Here is a 20,809-nt window from a genome sequence, read left to right on the forward strand (position 1 = left end):
TGTCAGTAGACACTTGGTTTTTCGGATTCTGTTTCTGGCTCTCTGCAATACATGGAACGGTCTCAACTCAAAGAAGGGAACCTCTGGGATGGAATGAGCTGGAATGGAATGAAAAGGGTGATTGTTCTGAATCATACAAAACAAGCAGAAGAAAAGGAGAAAACCCATGCACAGAAGTCAAGAGAGGGGCCATCAGAGTCCAAAAAAAAGCAAGAGTGGCCAATGACAGTGAGTCAGCCTCATACCCTCGGCTGTGCTGTGGTGAGAGCCTGTCAGGACAGAGCCTGCGCTGAAAGGCCCTCGCTTCAGAGGAAATACTTCCCTAATTCCCCATCAGTGCCAGCCTCAAGAGCTCCAAGAGGGGCAGCAGCCTGCAAGGTTACCAAAGGATCATCACGCTCAAAGGGGTGCCCTTTAAGTCCGAAGATCACAAATTGAGACAAACACCTCGGGGAGGGGGACTGGAAGGTGGGTGGGAGTCAGGGGTCCCCTCCAGGCTCTCCCCGTACCAACCCCTAGCCAGGGTCCTGATCTAGACCTCCTCACCTAACCGCCTGGGTCTTCACTGATCTCCCGGCCTCCAGCCTCTCACAGCCCAGAGTGCATTATTCCAAATTGCAACCTGAAAATCTAGCCCAGTTCCTCCAGTAAAATACATTCAGCAACTCACACTATGCCCGAGACGTGGCTAAGTGTTGCAGCCATTCCAGTCTTACATTCAATCTGCCTGGGTCCCAGTGTCAGGCACCCTTCCCACCAGCTGTGGGCCCTTAAGAAATTGCTTGCACCCTCTGCACTTCCTCTGTTAAAAAAAAAAAAAGGAAAGAAAGAGAGAGAGAGAGAAAGAAAGAAAGAAAAGAAACAAAGAAAGAAAAGAAACGAAGAAAAGAAGGAAGGAAGGAAGGAAGGAAGGAAGGAAGGAAGGAAGGAAGGAAGGAAGGAAGGAAGGAAGGAAGGAAGGAAGGAAGAAAGAAAGAAAGAAAGAAAACTGCTGCACCTGCCTCACAGCCTCTAGTGGGGCATTTAGCAGAGCACCTGGCAAGTAGCAGCTGATCAGCAAAGAGTGGCTGTGGAGAAAGAACCTGCCCAGCACATTCTTTGCTGGGAACTGACCCCATATAGGATGGCACCAGCCATCCCGAAAGAACTCCAGGTCCCCAGCCATTCACTGGCTATTCATGTACTTTGGAGACACCCGAGCTACTGTTGGTGCCAGGGTAGCTCGAGTTTGCCCAAGCTCCCAGGTGATTCTCATCAGGCCATTCTGGAAAGGACCTAATTTTGTTCATCAGGGAAGTAAGTGGTAAATAATTCAGACGCTGTCTCCATGCTCTGAGTTTCTGTTCTAATAAAGTAGGCTTAGCCCTCCTCCCCAAGACTTTAGACTTTGTGTCGGGGGGAGTCTCTTAAACAGGGGATCTCTATCAGGGAAGGCCAGGAGTCACAGTGCGCTGGTGGGGAGGGAGAGAGAGAAGAATGGAGCAGGAGACACGACCCGGGGGTGGAGAATTTCTCCCCTGGTCTCCATGCTTGTGAGTCTTCTCTAGGCCTAATAAAGATCCAATCAGTTTGTGTTTATATGCATCTAATCAGAAAACAAATCTATGCAAGGATTCAGGGGTTGTCAGAGGTGGAAGCCAAGGTACACACATTACATTAGCCAACATTCTGATGTCCTGCAGCTACGTGGAAAATGTCATCTCGTTTCATCTTCAGCACAGTTCTGGCCAGTGGGCACGTTCAGGCCCAGGTGACACATGCTGCGAGGGAGGTTCACAGCGGTAGTAAGACCGCTCAGCTAAAGGCAGCAGAGCAACAATCTGAATCCAAGCTCAGCTGAACAAACCTGTACTTTCAACCTCACACTATTTTACCCAGACAGAAGTCACGAGCCCTGCTCTAACAGCCAAAGTGCTCAGGACTTCTTGCCCACCTCAGCCTGGAATGTCTTCATTTGCAAACACTCGATTCAGGCACCGGATTTAGCTACAGGGGCTGCAAAGACGAATTTGGCAAGGATCGTCCCCACAAAACTGGCCCTCTGCAGGGATGTACAAACCATAACAACCACCCTGAAATCCCAGTGGTCCTTCTTCCCTGCTGTCACAGTCCCAGGACAGGATCTGGGTCCTTCCATCCTACAGCTCCGCATATCAAAGACTTTCACTTCCACTGCTCAGATAAAGGACAGGGTGCCAGGAATACCATGGAGAAATATTTCAACCCAGGAAGAGCACACACAACCTAGCCAGCCAGCTGGGCTCTCAGGGAACCTCATGTAGGGCTCCTGTTCCCTGGGAGTGTAGCACAATGCAGAGGGCTACAGTTCTACCATCTGTGGTCAAACCACACATTTCAGAGAAGGGACTTTCTCCACCTACAAGGGACAGGCAGAGCTGGACAAGCTTACCTGCTGTGTCAAGCCAAAGCCTGCCTTGCTCAGAGGCCTCTGCCATTCTTCAGAGTCCCAGAGACCGCTGGAGTAGAAGATTCTCCATGCCCTTTCTCATCTTCCCGCTCGCTGTGCCCTGCCTTGCTCCCACCGGTGCAGCTGTTTTGTGCAAGAGGCTCTTGACTCTGAGCCACAGCCACCACGCTGCCCTACACTCAACAAACACAGTGGGTCCTCACCCCTGGTACATCCTTGAAAGCCTCTTCCCAGCCTCACCGTCCGTTTCTTGCTCCGACCGCATGGATTCGCAACACCCGAGCACGCAGCCTCACAGAGCCGGGCTTCTCAAACGTGAACGCTGATACGATTCAGCTGGAACACTTGCTAAGTATCAGCCCTATCAGGGTTTTCCCCCTGGAAATTCTCATTCTGTCAAGCAACCCAGCAATCTGTATTTTCTAACAAGAGTTCCTGGTCTGTCTTACCTTCAGGAGACGTTGGCAAACGCTGATAGATGCATGTGGCCATAGAAAATCATTTCTGACAGTTTCTTAGCTCGACAACACAACTCTTTGTGGTTCGTGACACCGTTGCTTTAGATTCCTGTTAACAACTGATATTTGTTCATTCCTCCGCAGTGACTTGATTGAGCCCAATCTTACAAGCACGATGGGGGGCTAAGTGGAAACTAGACCTGAGGCTCAGCGACCTGCCCGAGCTTGTCTGGGAGGAAACAGCAAAGCTGACATCCAACCCAGGCTTCCTGACTCCTCACGTAACCTTCGCCCCTTCCTTATCCTGCATCCCGAGTCTTCCGCAGAGCTGCCCATCTGCCAGGGGCCGTGGCACGGGTGCGAGCACAGCCCGCTGATGAAGGAGGCCACGGAGCTGCTTCTCTTGCAGCCCATCCACCGGGGTCAGGTGTGGGAGGAGGGGGTAAAGTGCCCCTGGGTGGGGAGGCTGAAGAGCCAGGTGGAAATGGAGTGGGCGGTGATGCTCAGTGCATTCCCCTGGTCAGGGTCACAGGAGACCAGAGCACACAGCGGGCAGGGCCTGGATTCCAACTATGCAGCGTAACTTGGAAGTTATTTTTTAAATTATTTGAAAGGCAGAGTGGAGGGGGGCGGCAGGGACAGAGAAAGAGATCTTCCGTCCGCTGGTTCACTCCCCAGATGGCCATAACGGCCAGGGCTGCGCAGGCAGAAGCCAGGAGCCAGGAACTACTTCCGGGTCTCCCAAGTGGGTGCAGGGGCCCAAGCTCTTGGGCCGTCTTCCACTGCTTTCCCAGGAGCATTAGCAGAGAGCTGGATAGGAAGGGGGGCAGCTATGACTCGAACCTGTGTCGTTATTGGATGCTGGCATTGCAGGCCACGGCTTTACCGGCTAGACCACAGCGCCGGCCCCAGGAAATTATTGAAGGTCAAAGAAAGTGAGGTACCAGTCCAAAGTGTCAGTGGCCCTGCCCCCATAGCAAGACTCTTGGTCTCCTCCTGTCCACCCTGCTGCTGGGTGAAAGTCTGTCTCCCGTGTCCTGCATCCAGAGCTCCAGCTCCCTCCTGAGGTTTCCTCCCCTTCCTCCTCCCCTTCTCTTCCTCCTACCCCTCCCCTTCTCCTTCCCCTACTCCTCCCCTTCCCCTCCCTCAAGCCTGAGGCTCCTCTAGGCAGCCGCTGTCTGCACTGCCCTTGGAGTTATTGGCACCGACCTCTCTTTAAGCATTATTTGGGACATAAAAGTGGGCTCCAGTGGGTGGCCGGGTACATCTCTGTGACTTAGAACTCGACCCACTCAAGTGGCACAAATACCCCTTAGCCCTCTGGGCCTGCTCTGCTCTGGGAACTGTGCAGTACTGCCCAGTCCACCCAGGACCCAGCGCCGGGACTGCTTGGAGGTGGCCCTGACTCCCGGCTTGCCGGCTCTCAGCTCTGATTTGCTGAAGTGCTCTCTCTCCCCTCCCCTTCTGCTCTGTGCATACACTTTTTCTCTTTTTCCGTTCTCTTTCCCTCTCTTTCCTTTTCTATTCTCTCTCTTTCACACTTTCCCTTTCTCTCTCTTTTTATCTCTCTCTTTCCCTGTTTCTCTATAGTTCCCTTTTTTTCTTCCTTTCTATCCTTTCTCATTCTCTCTCCCTTTCTCTTTCTTTCCCTCTCCTTCTCTCTTCCCTGTCTTTTTTTAAATACTTAATTATGTTCAGAACTTTTTAAAAAAGATTTATTTGAAAGGCAGAGTTATAGAGAGAAAGAGAAAGAGAGAGAGAGGTTTCCATCCGCTGGTTCACTCCCCAAATGGCTGCAATGGCTGGAGCTGGGCCAATCCAAAGCCAGGAGCTTCCTCTGGGTCTCCCACGTGGGTGCAGGGGCCCAAGCACTTGGGCTATCTTCCACTGCTTTCCCAGGCCATAGCAGAGAGCTGGATTGGAAGTGGAGCAGCCGGGACTCAAACCGGTGCCCATATGGAACACCAGCACTGCAGGCGGCAGCTTTCCTGTTATGCCACAGCGCTCTCTCCTCCCCATCTTCTCCACTTGTTCCTTCCCCACCCACCCCTCAGAGTCACATTCGCTTCCAGGATGGCTTCTTTGGAATGTTCATGCTGTTCCTCTTAAACACCAGCCCTCCCTCCCCATCCTGGCACACACACACGCATGCACACAGACATGCTCCCTTTCATCCAGGCTGAGGCTCGGTGGAGGAGGAATGGGCCATGCTCACCAATGCTCTGTTCCTGGTGATGCACGCTTTGCCACCCCCACAACCTACTTTAGTCACTAGGCCTGCTTGCTTTACTGCAGGGTTGTGGCCCACAGTGGGTGGCAGGTGTCACCTGCATCCACCCAATCCCCTTCCACCTCCTGCTCTCCGTTGGTTTCTCTCCAGATCTCATGCCACATGGTACGCTGGGACAGACTCACCCCCACCAGGGAAAAACCAGCATCAGCTACAGCCGTGTGGGCTTCATTGAAGACTGAGGGAGTCTCATTCCGTGAATCCATAGAGTTCAAGTTTCTCCAAGGCTCGGCTTATTCCTGTCTGGTACAAGCCCAAAGTGTTTCTGCTAGATGGTCATGTTGATGATGTCTTGGGTTTTGACTCAGGATCAAAGCTGAAAGTTGGCTACAGATGGGACATAGATCTGTTAGTTCATCACCTGCCTTCAGGCCTAGACACACCCACGAGAGTCAGAGGAAGGGTTTCTTTGAAGAAAGTTGTCAGTGTGGCAGGAAGGGCGTGGCAACCTCCTTTCATCTCTGTAGCAGGAGGTGTGGACTTACCCCAGCCCTGCCCACAGGGTACTGCCTGTGAGTGCAGGAGGGAGCTGCCACCTCTCAGAAAGTGAGGCCAGGGTGTCTGCTTTCTCATGGGTTAAGTGGACTTCATCAAGTGTGGCAACACTGGAGCCTTCTTGAAAGGATCCCACACAGGAAAACCACGTGCAGGCAGGAGAAATTCCAGAAGGATGTCCAAGTTTCTCCCTCTGCGAGCTTGGGGGGAGGGGGATGTTGGCTGCCAGCCAGAAGATACATAGCCCACGCCAGGGCCTGTGGGGTGGCAGAGACCCTGGTGAAGGCCAGGGGTGTGGCTGGAAGGATGCATAGGATCACCATGAGCACTTGGACATCTGCCACAGAGAGGCTGTTGGGACCAATTAGGCCAGCAGCTGTCAGATACCATTTCCCTCTTATACCTCCTCTCCACCCCTCCAGAAGCAGTAGATGGATGGGATGGAGGGAGCAGGAGCTAGGTCATAGGATAAAAGAGCACTTTTCATCTCCCTCCTTCAAGGGAGGAAGCTGAGCCTGGGTCTGCCCTGAGCTAGGGATTAGAAGACAAACTTAGCTTGGGTAAAAGAGCACAGTTTTCATTTAAATCAAATTGAACTTTTTAATACTCAAAAAAATGAATTGATTCTGGTGTCTGAAATTACCAGAAAAAGTTAATATCTCTCCTTGAGATATTATCTGGGCATAGAAAAGGGATTGCCAACAGAGCTGGATTGAAGAGCCATGGAGGAAGGGAGTGAAGTTATTTTTGGATTATTCTCCACCAAGTTCAGACTATTCAACATATGGATAGGTTGTATGTAGTTCAGATGTGCTCAGATAGAAGGCATGCTAGAGCCTGGGGAAAGAGGGAGGCTGTGAAATGTGGACTGAGATAGGAGGAGAGGCCAGAAGTGGGGCCAAAGAGAAGGGGCTGGGACAGCTAACGCAGATCAGGACAAGCAGGTGGTGGCAGCCAGCTCTCAAGGTCTAGCTGTCCATGTGACTCTCTTGGGCAGTCCAACTAGTCAGGAGAGTGATGCAGCAGAGAGTCCGAGGCTTGGAAGCCATGCAGCTCAGAAACCGAGAGGTCATAGACCTCTGGAGTGGCCCAGGCAGTGGTCAGGGAGATAGGCACATTTTGTCACCACAGAGAGGCCCCGGGGAGTCAGGTAGAGTAACTGAGCTTCACCGGGGTTTGGGAAGGGATTTCTATCCAAAGACAGGACTGCAGAATAAGAAGGACAAGTACTAAAGAACCAGATGAGACTGGTCCTGTGGTGTCCATATGGATGGAGGCAGCATGGCTCCATGGAGAAGCTCAGCTCCTTGTTTTGCTTGCACGCAAGTGTCCCCTACACCCCCCTCTCCTCTCAGCTCAGCTCCTGCTTGTGTTGAAATCTCTTCGTTGTTTCCACCACATTCTGTGCTTCCTTCTAACTTAGCCCCTATCTCGTTGCAGTGTAACTGTTCCTGGCTTCTGCTTCCCTTCACAGGGCCTGGGGGAGAGCTCAGCCGAGAGCAGGGTTTCAGTAAATGAGGGACTGAATGAATGAGTAGGTGAACAGATGGATAAAAAGCTACATAGGTGCCTTGGACTAGCTCTTGACCAGTAGCTAGGTCCAAAGTTGGGTTCACGACAGACAGATTTTAGCACGTGGCTCAGGGGTTAGGTCATGAGGAGAGCCAACAGTGGTAACTGACTGGTGGAGCCTGCATCTGGAGATTGAGTTCTTTCTGTGGACCACACTAGTAACGGAAAGAAGTAGGTGCCCTCTCAGCCGTGATGGGCTCAGGACTTGGGGAAAGAAAGGTCCTATAGGAAGCAAATGCCAGGGAACCCAATGGAAGGTGCTGAGGAAGACCATGGTGAAGAAAGTGGGTGGCAGCTGACACTGTGAGCTGTCTATAGTGTTTAACCACTGGTCTTGGAGTGCATGCAGCATGGAGGCCAGCCCAATCTGAGTACATTTAATCTGTATTAAATAACTTGAGGAAGCCATTGATCAGCAGTGCCTGGACCACGGCACTGCAATTTGTAGGGAACAGAATCACATCCAAGGGGCATATGACCCAGCTCCTCCTGAAGCTGATGCCACTGAATCACAGCTACAGAATTTGGGAACATATGCTGAGAATACCTTCCCAAGAAAATTCATTAAATTCAAAGGCAGTATTTACATTAGAGTGAACATATCAATATCAATGAGATGCAGTTGATTCCAACTAACAGAGGAACAAATCATAACCTGAATTACCATGCATACCCATACTGCTACATAAAGGAAAGCCGGACAGACAAGGGAAGAGTGGCCACCCACAATGCCCCACATCATTTCAGATCTCCGAATCCCATGCCAAGATTCTGCCAAACCGTATGGCATCCAAGAGACAGGAATTAGAATGAAAAAGCATATGGCGAGGGTGGGAGGGGGTTGGAGAGGAATTGCACAAGAAACAGACTTGCTTTTCCAGAGGAGATCTGCTTCAGCATCAGACTGTTGAGGCAGAAATATACTGCTTGAAACAACAACAGAAGAAATCCTAAGCATTGCCTTTTAATAGCAGCAATTGTGTCCTGGAGGGCAGGCCTCACTCATCCTATACCCTACACACATGCAAAGTATAGACACATGGATGGGTACACACAGGAAGGTAACCCCAGGAGCCAGACCTCCTTGGGTGCTGTCAGAGGCATCTGGCAGTAGTAACTTGATTACTTGATTCAAGACCCACACTGTATGTTTTGCAAGTATAATTTTTTTTATTATTTCTTTGGGGTAAAAAAAAAAAGTATACACATAAAATTAAGTCTTAGCATATTTTTAGTGTTTTGCCAACTGTTACATGGGGGAGGGGTGTTAGATTTGGTCCTTTAGAATATGTATAAAAAAGTGGTCATGAGCAAATTTAAAAAAAAAAAAAATACAGAAAGCCAAAAGGCTATTACTGGGTGAGGAAAAGCCAATCTAAGAATTTCGAAAGTGGATGGATACAGAGTTCTAAGAGAACTGGGTCAAGATTGCATATCCAAGCAACAGCCTGTCTTTCCATATTTAACATGAGACCGGCCGTAAATCCAACAATAGTTAGACATTGTGTGCCCAAGGGCATTCCTTGGTTCAATAAGATATGTGGCATTGAGCAAGTCACCTTCTCTCAAAATTAATTAAGAGTTTTGGAGGAGCTGCAATATGCCTGCTACTATGCTAAATTTCTTAATCACATGCTTTCTAAAATCCTCACCACAAATGTCAAGATATAGGAATTGTTATTCCAAAATCCAAGTGAGAAAACTGTGGCTCAGAGAAGTTTTCTGACCTTCCCAGTGTCACACAGTATCCTGGGGCAACCGGACTGGGGGGGGGGGGATGGAGGGTCTCCAATTAGAGAGCAGTGCCAAGGCAGGACACCAGGAGAGGAAAGAAAAGCAACCAGGACAGCACAACAGCTGGGACACGTGGGATCTACCCACTCTGACCTTACTTTCACCTCGTCCATCTGTAAAACTGACTTCCTCTGAGGCTCCTTGAAGATTCCAGAAAGCTTCTGACACCCAGGAGAGTCAGGAGTCAAACACAGGTGATGACGATGATGATGACAATGATGACAGTGATGGTGGTGGTGATGGTGGTGGTAATGGGGATGAGCATGAGGAGAATAAAGCACTGCCATGTTTGTACTCTTTCTGTGTGTCAGGCATTGTCAGAAGATGTTGACTTAGATCCTCTACCTCATTTTATTCTCTCTGTAATCTTATGCTTTTGTTACAAATCAAGAAGTTGAGACTCAGAGACTAAAGAGTTCACTAAGGTAGCAGAACTCACAGGTAGTAATACTGAAACCCAAACTCAGGCCTGCAAACTGGAAGGCCAAAGTCTGAGCAAGTGCACTTGATGGCCTGCCCATAGCAATTGAGCCACAAATCCAGGGTGGACCTAACATCCCATCGGGCCCCTCAAGAGCGATTTGACCCAAAAATTTCTAAACTTCCATGAAGATATGAAATGTTATGATCATGACTTTGTCATTTTTACTACAAATACATTCAAAATATGTTTGCCTTTTAAATGTAGGTTGTCTTTGTTGTTGGACATGAGATTTTCCTTGTATAAGTCCAAATTATTTGTCTGTGAATTCAAGACTTGGTAAGGTATTCTCCTGGAGGGGAAAAAAGCTATTTTACTTTTGCCTATTCTCTGACTGTACATTCTTTTAACTCGTGAGTCCATCTGGAGGTTATCTTGATGTATGGTAGTAATCAGATTTCAGATGCACTGGTCTGGCCAACACTGTTTCTGACAACAACCTCTTTATTGTATAGTCCTGCAATTACTATCACAAGATAAGACATTCTGCTCTCAAAGCTAAAGTATTCCAAATACTTTTCCAATTACAAATGGTTTCCAACTTACAACTTTTTTTTTTTCACTTTACAATGGTGCAAAAATAAATACAAAGTAGAAACCATACTTTGAATTTCGATCTTTTCCCAGGCCAGTGACAATTAGATAGATGCTCTCTTGCAATGCTGGGCAGCTGCTGTGGACCCCAACTCATAGTCAGCCACACAACCACGACCAATACTCTAAGGTGTACTATGTCCCTAAGTGACAATGTTCAGTAAATTAGGTGTATTTTTACATGCATTTACTACTTTCAATATTCTCTATGTATATTGCAATGAGTTCATCAAGACCTAACTTGAATAGCATCTGTATTTGAATTCCTGCTGATACATCTGTGAGACTCAATCTTCCTAAATAATGTGTAGATAGTTCCACATTAAACTTTTTAGCAAATAAATTTAACCACAAAGGTAACTGGCTAAAGAGGATGACATATAGTAAGACATCTGACATCCCCATCTTCAAATTTCCATGAACATGGTGAGCAAATTTCAGTTAACCCTCCACTAGCAATTTGTAGACTGGCTCTCCTAAAGAACCCTAAGATTGACATTGCCCTAGGAGGTGTACAGCTTGTAGCCGAGGGTTAATTAATGTTCATTGCTTGTGCACTGGAGGATAGGCAAAGTACTAAGTCTGGAAGATGGGATACCCCAAGTAAGGAAACAGTAAAGCTGAAGAAGAGAAAAATCTAAAAAAAGGAAAATGCTTCTGTGAAGCAGATTTTTTCTTACAAAAAGAAGGACAAAATTTGGAACATCCATGGATCTTATTCTCAGCAAGTTTCAAGACTGCATTTTGTCTATGAAACTAAATCAAGCAGTCATGAAGTAACAATTTGACATCAGAAAAGATCACATAGAGAGGAAAACAATCCTGTGGAGTTAGAGCTGTGATGGAAGGAAGATACTACAGAAAGTCAGATTATCAAATTGGAAGATGACTGAGAAATTCGAACTTACAAGTAGAAAGATACACATATTTATGTAAATGTAAGAAAAGAGGAGACATATTAAAGACTTCCGGTCTATATATATAATCCCAGTGTCTATGATACTCCAGTATTTTTATAATAACCTTACTGAGATATAAAACATATCATATAATTCACCCATTAAAGTATATGAGAATAGATTTTGGTGTACGTACTGAGATACAGAACAATTATCACAATGAATTTTAGAACATTCTCATCACCCCAAGAAAAACCTCATACTCTATCCCATAAATATGTTATCCTTTTCCCACCCTAGGCATCCACTGATACACTTGATGTTTCTATAGACTTACCTATTCTGGAAAGTTCCTATAAATGGCGTCATACAACATGTGATCTCTTGTCACTGGCTCTTTTCACTTAGCCATAACATTTTTGAGATTTATACGCATAATGTGTCAATACTTCATTCCTTTTTTGAACAAAATAATATTCTATAATATAAACAAAATATGTTTTGTTTATCTAGTCATCAATTGAAAGACACTTATCTTCATTTTTTGGGGGGTATATTTCTTGGAGTGAAATTACTGGATCACTGAAAGACTTTTCCAAAGCAGCTTCACCACTCTACATTCCCACAAGTAGGGTCTAAACATTCCAATTTCTCTCCACATCCTTGCCAATACTCCTTAATATCTGTCGTTTTATTTGTAGCCATTGTAGTAGGTATGCAGTGGAATCTCACTGTGATTTTGTTTGCATTTCCCTGATGATGAATGATGTTGAACATCTCTTCATGGCTTTATTGTCCATTTGTACTTCTACTTTGAAGCAACATCTACCCAAATCCTTTAAGTTATTTTTAAAGTTTTTTTTAATTAATTTAAGAGGCAGACAGACAGAAAGAGCTCTCATCTGCTAGTTCACTCTCCAAATGCCCAGGCCCAAACCAGGATCCAGAAACTCAATCCAGATCCCCATGTGGGTAGCAGCACTTAGCTCCTTGAATCATCACTTCTGCCTCCCAGGTGTGCATTACAGGAAGCTGGAGTCAGGAGGAGAGCTTGGGCTTAAACCAGACCCCATCCAACATCAGATTCAGGCACCCAAAGTAACAGCTTAACCACTAGACAAAATGCCCACCTCCAGATCCCCTGGTTTTAATGGCTGTTTATCTTTTTATTGTCAATTTGTGAGAGTTCTTTCAATATTTTAGATACAACTACTTTAGCAAATAAATGATTTGCAAATGTTGTCTTCCATTCTTTAGACTATCTTTTGATTTTAGTGAGGGTTAGTCTTTTGAAGCACAAAAGGTTTTAATTTTGATGAGGTCCAATTTGCCCATTCTTCCTTTTTGATGTTAGTGCTTTTGGTGTCATAATTAAGAAAACATTGCCCATTCAAAAATCATGAATATCTGCACCTATGTTTTCTTTAAGAATTGCATAGTATGAACTCTCACACTTGGGTCATTAATCTGTTTTGAGTTCTCTTATATGTGGTTGTGCAGTGGAGAAGGGGTCCACCTTATTCTTTTGTGCTTGGATATTGAATTGTCCCAGTATCATTTCTAGCCTTTTTCAGTCACTTTGTACTTTAATAGCCAAAGGAAATAGCTCAAAACTTCAACCCACATAGCTGCAGGAAGTTCAGTGCCATTGCCAATATTTTTTAGCATTCCTGCAGTGGAGAAATATGTTCATACAGTATCACCTTTCCTTCTGAACTCTTGCTCCTGGGTTTTCGCTATCACAGATGCTGTATAGCTCGGAAAATGATACCCATGAACTACACTTGTGAAAGAAGTCCGGGAAATGCCTTTGACTTCCCACCCGAGAAAAGAGTTCCCACACAGGTCTTTCACATGTATGTGCCCTGCATGGAGCCATTTGTGTTACAAACAACCTTGCTTCTTGAGCCACAGCTGACATCATTACAGAGGAACTATAAATGTTTGAAGAAGGTCTTGAATGTTTAGGATGGTTAAATAACAAGGCACATTCCATATAAGAGGGGGCAAACTGACCTAATCAAACCCTCTATTTTGGAAAGTATAAATGTGCCTACTAATTTTGTGAGATTAATGAGAGTTTTGAATCACCATCATTAATCACCAACAAGGAGGATTTTGACTGAAACAGATAATCTTCATAATGCTAAGTGTCCTTGTAAAGTGTATAATATTTTATGTATTTCAAATATCATATACCTTTTCATCATTTATAAAGGTAATACATAGTTTTTTTTAAACATCTTGCTGTGGCTCTATGAACACATTGTCTTACTGTAATAAATTCTAAAAGCAATCCTATGCTGTATAAGCTAAACTATTCAATTCTGTTCTGTCATCTCACTATTTTTTTTAAACTATTTCTTTTTTTTTTTTTTTTTTTTTTTGACAGGTAGAGTTATAGACAGTGAGAAAGGCAGACAGAGAGAAAGGTCTTCCTTCCATTGGTTCACTCCCCAATTGGCTGCAATGGCTGGAGCTGCACCTATCCAAAGCCAGGAGCCAGGTGCTTCCTCCTGGTCTCCCATGCGGGTACAGGGGCCCAAACACTTGGGCCATCCTCCACTGCCTTCCCAGGCCACAGCAGAGAGCTGGACTGGAAGAGGAGCAGCCGGGACTAGAACCCAGTGCCTATATGGGATGCTGGCACCGCAGGCAAAGGATTAACCAAGTGAGCCATGGCGCCGGCCCCATCTCACTATTATTTTTTAAGATTTAAGATTCACAAGATTGGTCCATAGATTTCTTTTTCATCCATCTATGTTGAGAATATTTAAATTATTCCCTTTTTGATTGGCTCTGAAATCATCAGATTCGGTATTCTAGAACAGATAGAGGAATTTTCCAATCCTTGTCAATTGGGGAAGAATTATCCATAACTGCCTCCAGCCTACACAGTGAAAGAGTTTTTGAGATTTAATCATTTGCTTTTTTCCCAAGAAACCTATTCATTTCTTAAAGAAACTCCAATTCACTGTTATTGACTTCTAATTTTTTACTATTCTGCACTTTTATCATTATATTATTGTTCTGAGTATTTATTTATATACATATTTTCTCTGCTTTAATCTGGTTTAAAATTTCCAGAAGTATGGGGTTTCTTTAGAATTAGTTCTGACAAATATTTATTCAATTCCACTGTTTCCTCTTTTCAGCTTTCATTGTAATTACCCTATTTGTACTTTTTTAAGATTTTAGGGGCCGGCACTGTAGCGTATCAGGTAAAGCTAGTGCTGGCATCCCATATGGGCACCGGTTTCAGTCCCAGCTGCTCCACTTCCAATCCAGCTCTCTGCTGTGGCCTGGGTAAATAGTGAAGATGGTCCAAGTCCTTGGGCCCCTGCACCCACGTGGGAGACCCAGAGGAAGCTCCTGTCTCCTGGCTTTGGATCAGCCCAGCTCCGGCCATGAGCTGTGAACCAGCAGATAGAAGACCCCTCTCTCTCTCTCTCTCTCTCCCTCTCTCTCTCTCTCTCTCTCTCTGTCTCTACCTCTCTGTAACTCTACCTTTCAAGTAAAATAAGTAAATTTTATTTACTTATTTGAGAGGTAGATTTACAGGCAGAGAGAGTGAGAGACAGAGAGAGGTCTTTCATCCGCTGGTTCACTCTCCAAATGGCCGCAATGGCCAGAGCTGAACTGATCCAAAGCCAGGAGCCAGAAGCTTCTTCCAGGAATCTCATGCAGACACAAGGGTTCAAACACTTGGGCCATCTTCTACCATTTTCTCAGGCCATAGCAGAGAGCTGGATCAGAAGAGGAGCAGCCAGGACTAGTATCAGCGCCCATATGGAACGCTGGTGTCACAGTTAGCCCAATACACCACAGCACCAGCCCCCCCAATTGTACTTTATTGAAGCTAATTTTCCCTAGCTTCTACGTGTAATATATACAAGGAATCTTCAAAAAGTTAATGGGGGCCGGCGCCGTGGCTCAACAGGCTAATCCTCCGCCTTGCGGCGCCGGCACACCGGGTTCTAGTCCCGGTCGGGGCACCGATCCTGTCCCGGTTGCCCCTCTTCCAGGCCAGCTCTCTGCTGTGGCTAGGGAGTGCAGTGGAGGATGGCCCAAGTGCTTGGGTCCTGCACCCCATGGGAGACCAGGAGAAGCACCTGGCTCCTGCCATCGGAACAGCGCGGTGCGCCGGCCGCAGCGCGCTACCGCGGCGGCCATTGGAGGGTGAACCAACGGCAAAAGGAAGACCTTTCTCTCTGTCTCTCTCTCTCTCTCACTGTCCACTCTGCCTGTCAAAAAAAAAAAGAAAAAAGAAAAAAAGAACAAAAAGTTAATGGGAAATGTGCATTACTAAAAAACTATGCATGGATTTCAAAAATGTTTTGCATTAAATTTATCTTTTAATTCCATTGTCCATGAAAATTTTAAATAAATATTTAGATATCTTATTCCATAATAAAGTACTCTATTTAATGTTAATAATATGTTGAGACTTATTATTCTCTTTTCTTCTTATACTTCCACTGGCTTGTTACTATGTGTCTGTGATAATATTCTTTAGTACACAGAACAATCACTATTAAACCTCCACTCTTCATCAGTATCAGTGTTTCTCAGTCTGTTTTTTGCTTTTTGTTTGTTTGTTTTTATTTATTTGAGAGGCAGAGTTACAGACAGTGAGAGGGAGAAACAGAGAAAGAGGTCTTCCATCCGCTGGTTCACTCCCCAAATGGCTGCAATGGTCAGAGCTGCACCAATCCGAAGCCAGGGGCCAGGAGCTTCTTCTGGGTCTCCTATGCAGGACTTGGGCCATCTTCCTCTGCTTTCCCAGGCCATAACAGAGAGCTGGATGGGAAGAGGAGCAGCCGGGACTAGAACCAGCGGCCATATGGGATGCTGGCGCCACAGGCGGAGGATTAACCTAGTGTGCCACAGCACCAGCCCCAGTATTTCTCTGTAGACCTAGGACCAGCAGCATCGGCCTCAGCTGGGAACTTCCTAAATATGTAGATTCCCAGCCCTCACTCCAGGGGGCCAGAAAAGTCAGAAACTGTGTGCTGGGGGTGGGGCATGTGGTAGCCAATGATCTGTCGAGAGGCCTCCATATGGTTTTTATTAAGATTTATTTATTCACTTGAAAGGCAGAGTTACAGAGAGGCAGAGAGAGAGAGAGAGAGAGAAAGAGAGAGAGAGAGAGAGAGAGAGAGAGAGAGAGAGAGAGAGAGAGAGTTTTCCATTCACTGGTTCACTCCCCAGATGGCCGCAATGGCCAGAGCTGCACTGATCCGAAGCCAGGAGCCAGGAGCTTCTTCCGGGGCCTCCTACACAGATGCAGGGGCCCCAGGACTTGGGCCATCTTCTACTGCTATCCCAGGCCACAGCAGAGAGCTGGATCAGAAGTGGAGCAGCTGGGACTGAAACTGGCACCCTTATGGGATGCTGGCACTGCAGGCGGCAGCTTTACCTGCTACGCCACAGTGCTGGCCCCTCCATATGATTCTTATACACCTGACATTTAGAGACCCATTGATCTACAGCAGATGAACAGTACAAAAGGATTCTAAGTGATTCACTCAGTAAGTACTATTACCACTCTGCTTTCTTTTATGTTTCTGGTTTTCTAATATATTTTTGTCTTGGACTTCATCGTTGATTTTTTGTGTAAAATTTGCTTAGGTATTCTGAAACAGCAAATCACTGAATTTCATTTTATGATCAAATGGAAGAATGTTTTAAGTTATTTTAAGTAGGAAAACCATTTACAGTTTTTCTCACACTTGGTATGTTTGGTATTTCTAAAGACTAAGACCATCTTATGCCTTCCGACTTCTGTTTCTTTCTGTTCTAGTTTGCTTTGTAGGCTGCACTTTGTTTGCCTTCTATAATATTTGGAATTCTAGTAGTAAGTTGCATCCAAAACTTGCAAAGTCTATATTATGTCTCTAATATAAAGTCTCTCATTTCTACACTATCTACCCAAAATGCAGAGAATAGCCCTTGCATTTTCCTTTGCCCTCCAGTCTTTGTTTCCTGCTTCCCTTTATTTTGCAGTCAGATAATATTCTCTTTTAAATACATATGTGTAGTATAGTGACATATGGTCTCTTGCCTTCTGTTAACCACATCTATCACTGTTCCTTAAATGATATCCATGTGCGTAGTATGCCCACTGCTCACTGCGGTGTAATTCATGTCTCACTGATCCGAGCAGCGCACGACTAATTTGTTCAGCAATATTACGTAGACGGTGCATTTCTCCAAAACCAAACCTATGGAACAGCATCTTCCTATTCCGTTCACAGAGAAACCACAACTCCCTCCCGTATGTTCTGCACACAGCACCACATTGTCTTCTGGCATTCAGTATCGCCAATCTGCTTTTTGTTCATTTGTCAGCAACAGGTGTTTTGTTTTTTTTTTTAATCTCTGAACCGGATGCTTTGAAGATTATTTTCTTTTTGTCTGAAATCTATTTCTTTTCCTTCTTAAGATTTTTTTTGAAAGCCAGAAATGAGTTTTTTCACCTTTTCCTTTGCTTCTTGCCCTCACTCCACGGGCTCCAGATTCTTTCTCTAGAGCAGTCATTCAGCACAAAGTGGACTTGTGCTCTCTGTCACTCACACGGCCATCTGTGGCGGTGCTTCCATGACTTTGCCCGTTCCTCGAATTCTGAGAATATCTGACGTTTGTCTTCTACATACTTCCTTGTTTATAGCATCGTGCATTCACGTTCTTGATCCTAATGCCTACATTTATTTTCTTAGCTTTTCCCGCCCCATAATAGCCTGTTCAGCTTCTTTTTTTTTTTTTTTTTTTTTTTTTTTTTTAAGATTTATTTATTGGGGCTGGTGCCATGGCGCAGTAGGTTAATCCTCTGCCTGCAGCGCCGGTATCCCATATGGGTGTCGGTTCTAGTCTCTGCTGCTCCTCTTCCAGTCCAGCTCTCTGCTATGGCCTGGGAAAGCAGTGGAGGGTGGCCCAAATCCTTGGGCCCCTGCACCCATGTGGGGAGACCTGGAAGAAGCTCCTGGCTCCTGGCCTCAGATCAGCACAGCTCCAGCCGTTGCGGCCATTTGGGCAGTGAACCATCTGATGGAGGACCTCTCTCTCTGTCTCTCCCTCTCACTGTCTGTAACTCTGCCTCTCAAATAAATATTTATTTCAAAGGCAGAGTTGAGAGAGAGCGAGAGAGCAAGAGAGAGAGAGAGAGAATCTATCTTCAGGTTCATTCTCCAGATGGCCACAATGGTGAGGGCTGGGCAAGGCCGAAGCCAGGAGCCAGGAGCTTCCTCTGTGTCTCCCACATGGGTGCAATGCCTCAAGGACTTGGGCCATCTTCTGCTGCTTTCCCAGGCCATAGCAGAGAGCTGGATCAGAAGTGGGGCAGCTGAGACGCAAACTGGCGCCCATATGGGATGCCAGCACTGCAGGCGGCAGCCTTACCCAATACACCACATTGCTGGCCCCGCCTGTTAGGATTAATGGAAGAAATTGTCCTCATGTTTCTTCTTAGGAATTGATCTATCTACCTGGCTACCCACCTATCTATCTCTAAATATTAATGTGTTTCTATTTCTTGCAAGAAATCTATTTTAGCAGAGAGTGAATTTGCTTCGTCACAGTACATAAACAGCTTAGAATGTTAAGAATTTATTTTCAGACATTTTCCTTAAGTGCCTTAAAAGGCCATTCTTTTTCTCTCCATTCTAAAAATCTAAAATTTTATATTTATATAGTTTGCATTCTATAGTCTACACAGATTCTATTTTTTAAATGGTATAACTTTTATAATTTATTTTTGCATTCATGCACATTCTTATATAGTCATAACTAATATTTACATAAACTCTACTTAAAATTCTACATTTTTAAGGGCAATAATACTTTTTTACAGCAGAAAAAGAATTTTTTAAGAGTTTGGAAAATACAGTTATGAGAACAATGATTTAAAACTCTGTCCCAAAGACCTGAGGTTTAGCAGAGGTGGCTCAAGGATAAAGGAGGGGGTCGAGGGAATTAGCTCAGCATCCCTGCCCTACTTCAGAAAGAGTACTGCGACTTTTATCTGTTTTGTAAATTTGTGCTTCTGTGTAAGATTTCAGCAAGAAAACAAACACCATAGCTGAAAATATTGCAACACATTGTATTGGAGGCTTTGTTCAGGGCTGCTGTGATTTATAAATAAGCTTTGTTGTTTTTTGAATAATCACTCAAGAGCTGGCCGCTTTTTGATAATCAGAACTTATTGTATCAATTCTTTCTCTGGGAACATTGGGCCTACCTGATGGCATCATAGGCTTCTCCTGCCACCTGGTGGCCATATATGTCTATTGCAGGAGCAATTTCTAAGTTCAGCTGGTCTCCGCTAACGTCACAAATACCACTCAACGTAACAGTGAGGATTTGTAGGGGGCTTTCTTACATTCATTACAAGTGACAAGGCACATCCATTCCCATTATCTCATTTTATGCCCCCATATGCCCTTCCAGGTGGTATTCATATGACTCCCCCATTTTCAGCAGAGGATAAAGCAGCTCACATCTTCATGATAGCAAGGTGACTAAGAGACTAGGACTCCATCGCAACCTTGTCTCACTTTCCACCTCTCTATGACCTTGTTATAGGAGAGTGATAGCTTTGTGACGATCTAAAGGGATCTTAAATCTGGAGAGACGCTTGGGCTAGAGGTGGAAAATCAGCAGTCATCATATCAAAGGTGGTATTTGACACCACGGGTGGGTTAAAACTTGGAGCCATGGAAATGATGCATTAGGATTCCCAAATAACACACCAGGATGTGTCAAGAGAAGTGCAAGTGTTTATTGCATCAAGAATCCCACACTGCTGGGTAGCCTGAAACTACAAGCTAAAGAGTGAATACCTTTCTCTGTTGCCTGCAGATCCAGAGTTAAAAGATAAGGCAGAAAAAGGGGGAAGCAATTCAACAGCTCTGCTAATCAAACCCAAAATTCAGGGTCCTGCTTGCTATGAGAAACACAGATGTGACTGAAGAAATAATAGAGTGTGACTAGTCACAGTCTCTTTCCCTCCACACCCCTCTCTCCCTAAGGGATTTTTTCTCACTTAATTATCTAATCAGTCCACAGACATTTTTGTGAATACTGAGGCAATCAACAAGAGCGATAATACAAGGAGACACAAGGATTTAAGACATAGCGGGCACCAAATAAAGACACAAGGGAAAGAAGCTATGCAGAAAAGGGGAGGGAAGCCAGAGATGAGAAGAAACTTTGTGGGCTGGACTTAGAAGAACTATTTTAGAGTAGGAGTGGGAGAGAAATGAGACTGTGTTGTAGCTGCCTGTGTCAAGGATGAATGGAAGAAGAGACGGGGCTTCAGGTAGAGGTGGGCAGGTCACAGGAGCAAAAGGCTGGAACATGGAGCAAGCCATGAAGCCAGCAGATGACAAGAGGTGAAAAAAAAAAAAAAAAAGACCACGGAGGAGCAAGCATCCCACACGGTAGTGCCTGGGTTCATCACTACGCCCTGCATGAGGGATGCCCACCTGCCTTTAGGGCACAACCTCCAGCCACACTCTGATGCACGAGCTGCAGTCATGTCACTTTCCACATCACAGGTCCCCTCACTCGGCTCTGGGCTTTTCCCGGCTTGGTCCTCCACCCAAGTGCAATGGCACCTGTCAACCACTTCTCAGCAGATCCTATGACAGGAAGGTGCCAACTTCTCCCTTTCTAAGCCTACCATAGAATTCTGGAGCAGAATAATTAACCCTTTTTCTTCCATTTCAGGCTGTAATCCATGGGAAGGCTCTTTAAGTATTTATGAAAGCATGTATCAAATTACTAAATTAAATAATTAAC

The sequence above is a fragment of the Lepus europaeus genome, chromosome 12, assembly GCF_033115175.1.
Source record: "Lepus europaeus isolate LE1 chromosome 12, mLepTim1.pri, whole genome shotgun sequence".
Lineage (NCBI taxonomy): Eukaryota > Metazoa > Chordata > Mammalia > Lagomorpha > Leporidae > Lepus > Lepus europaeus.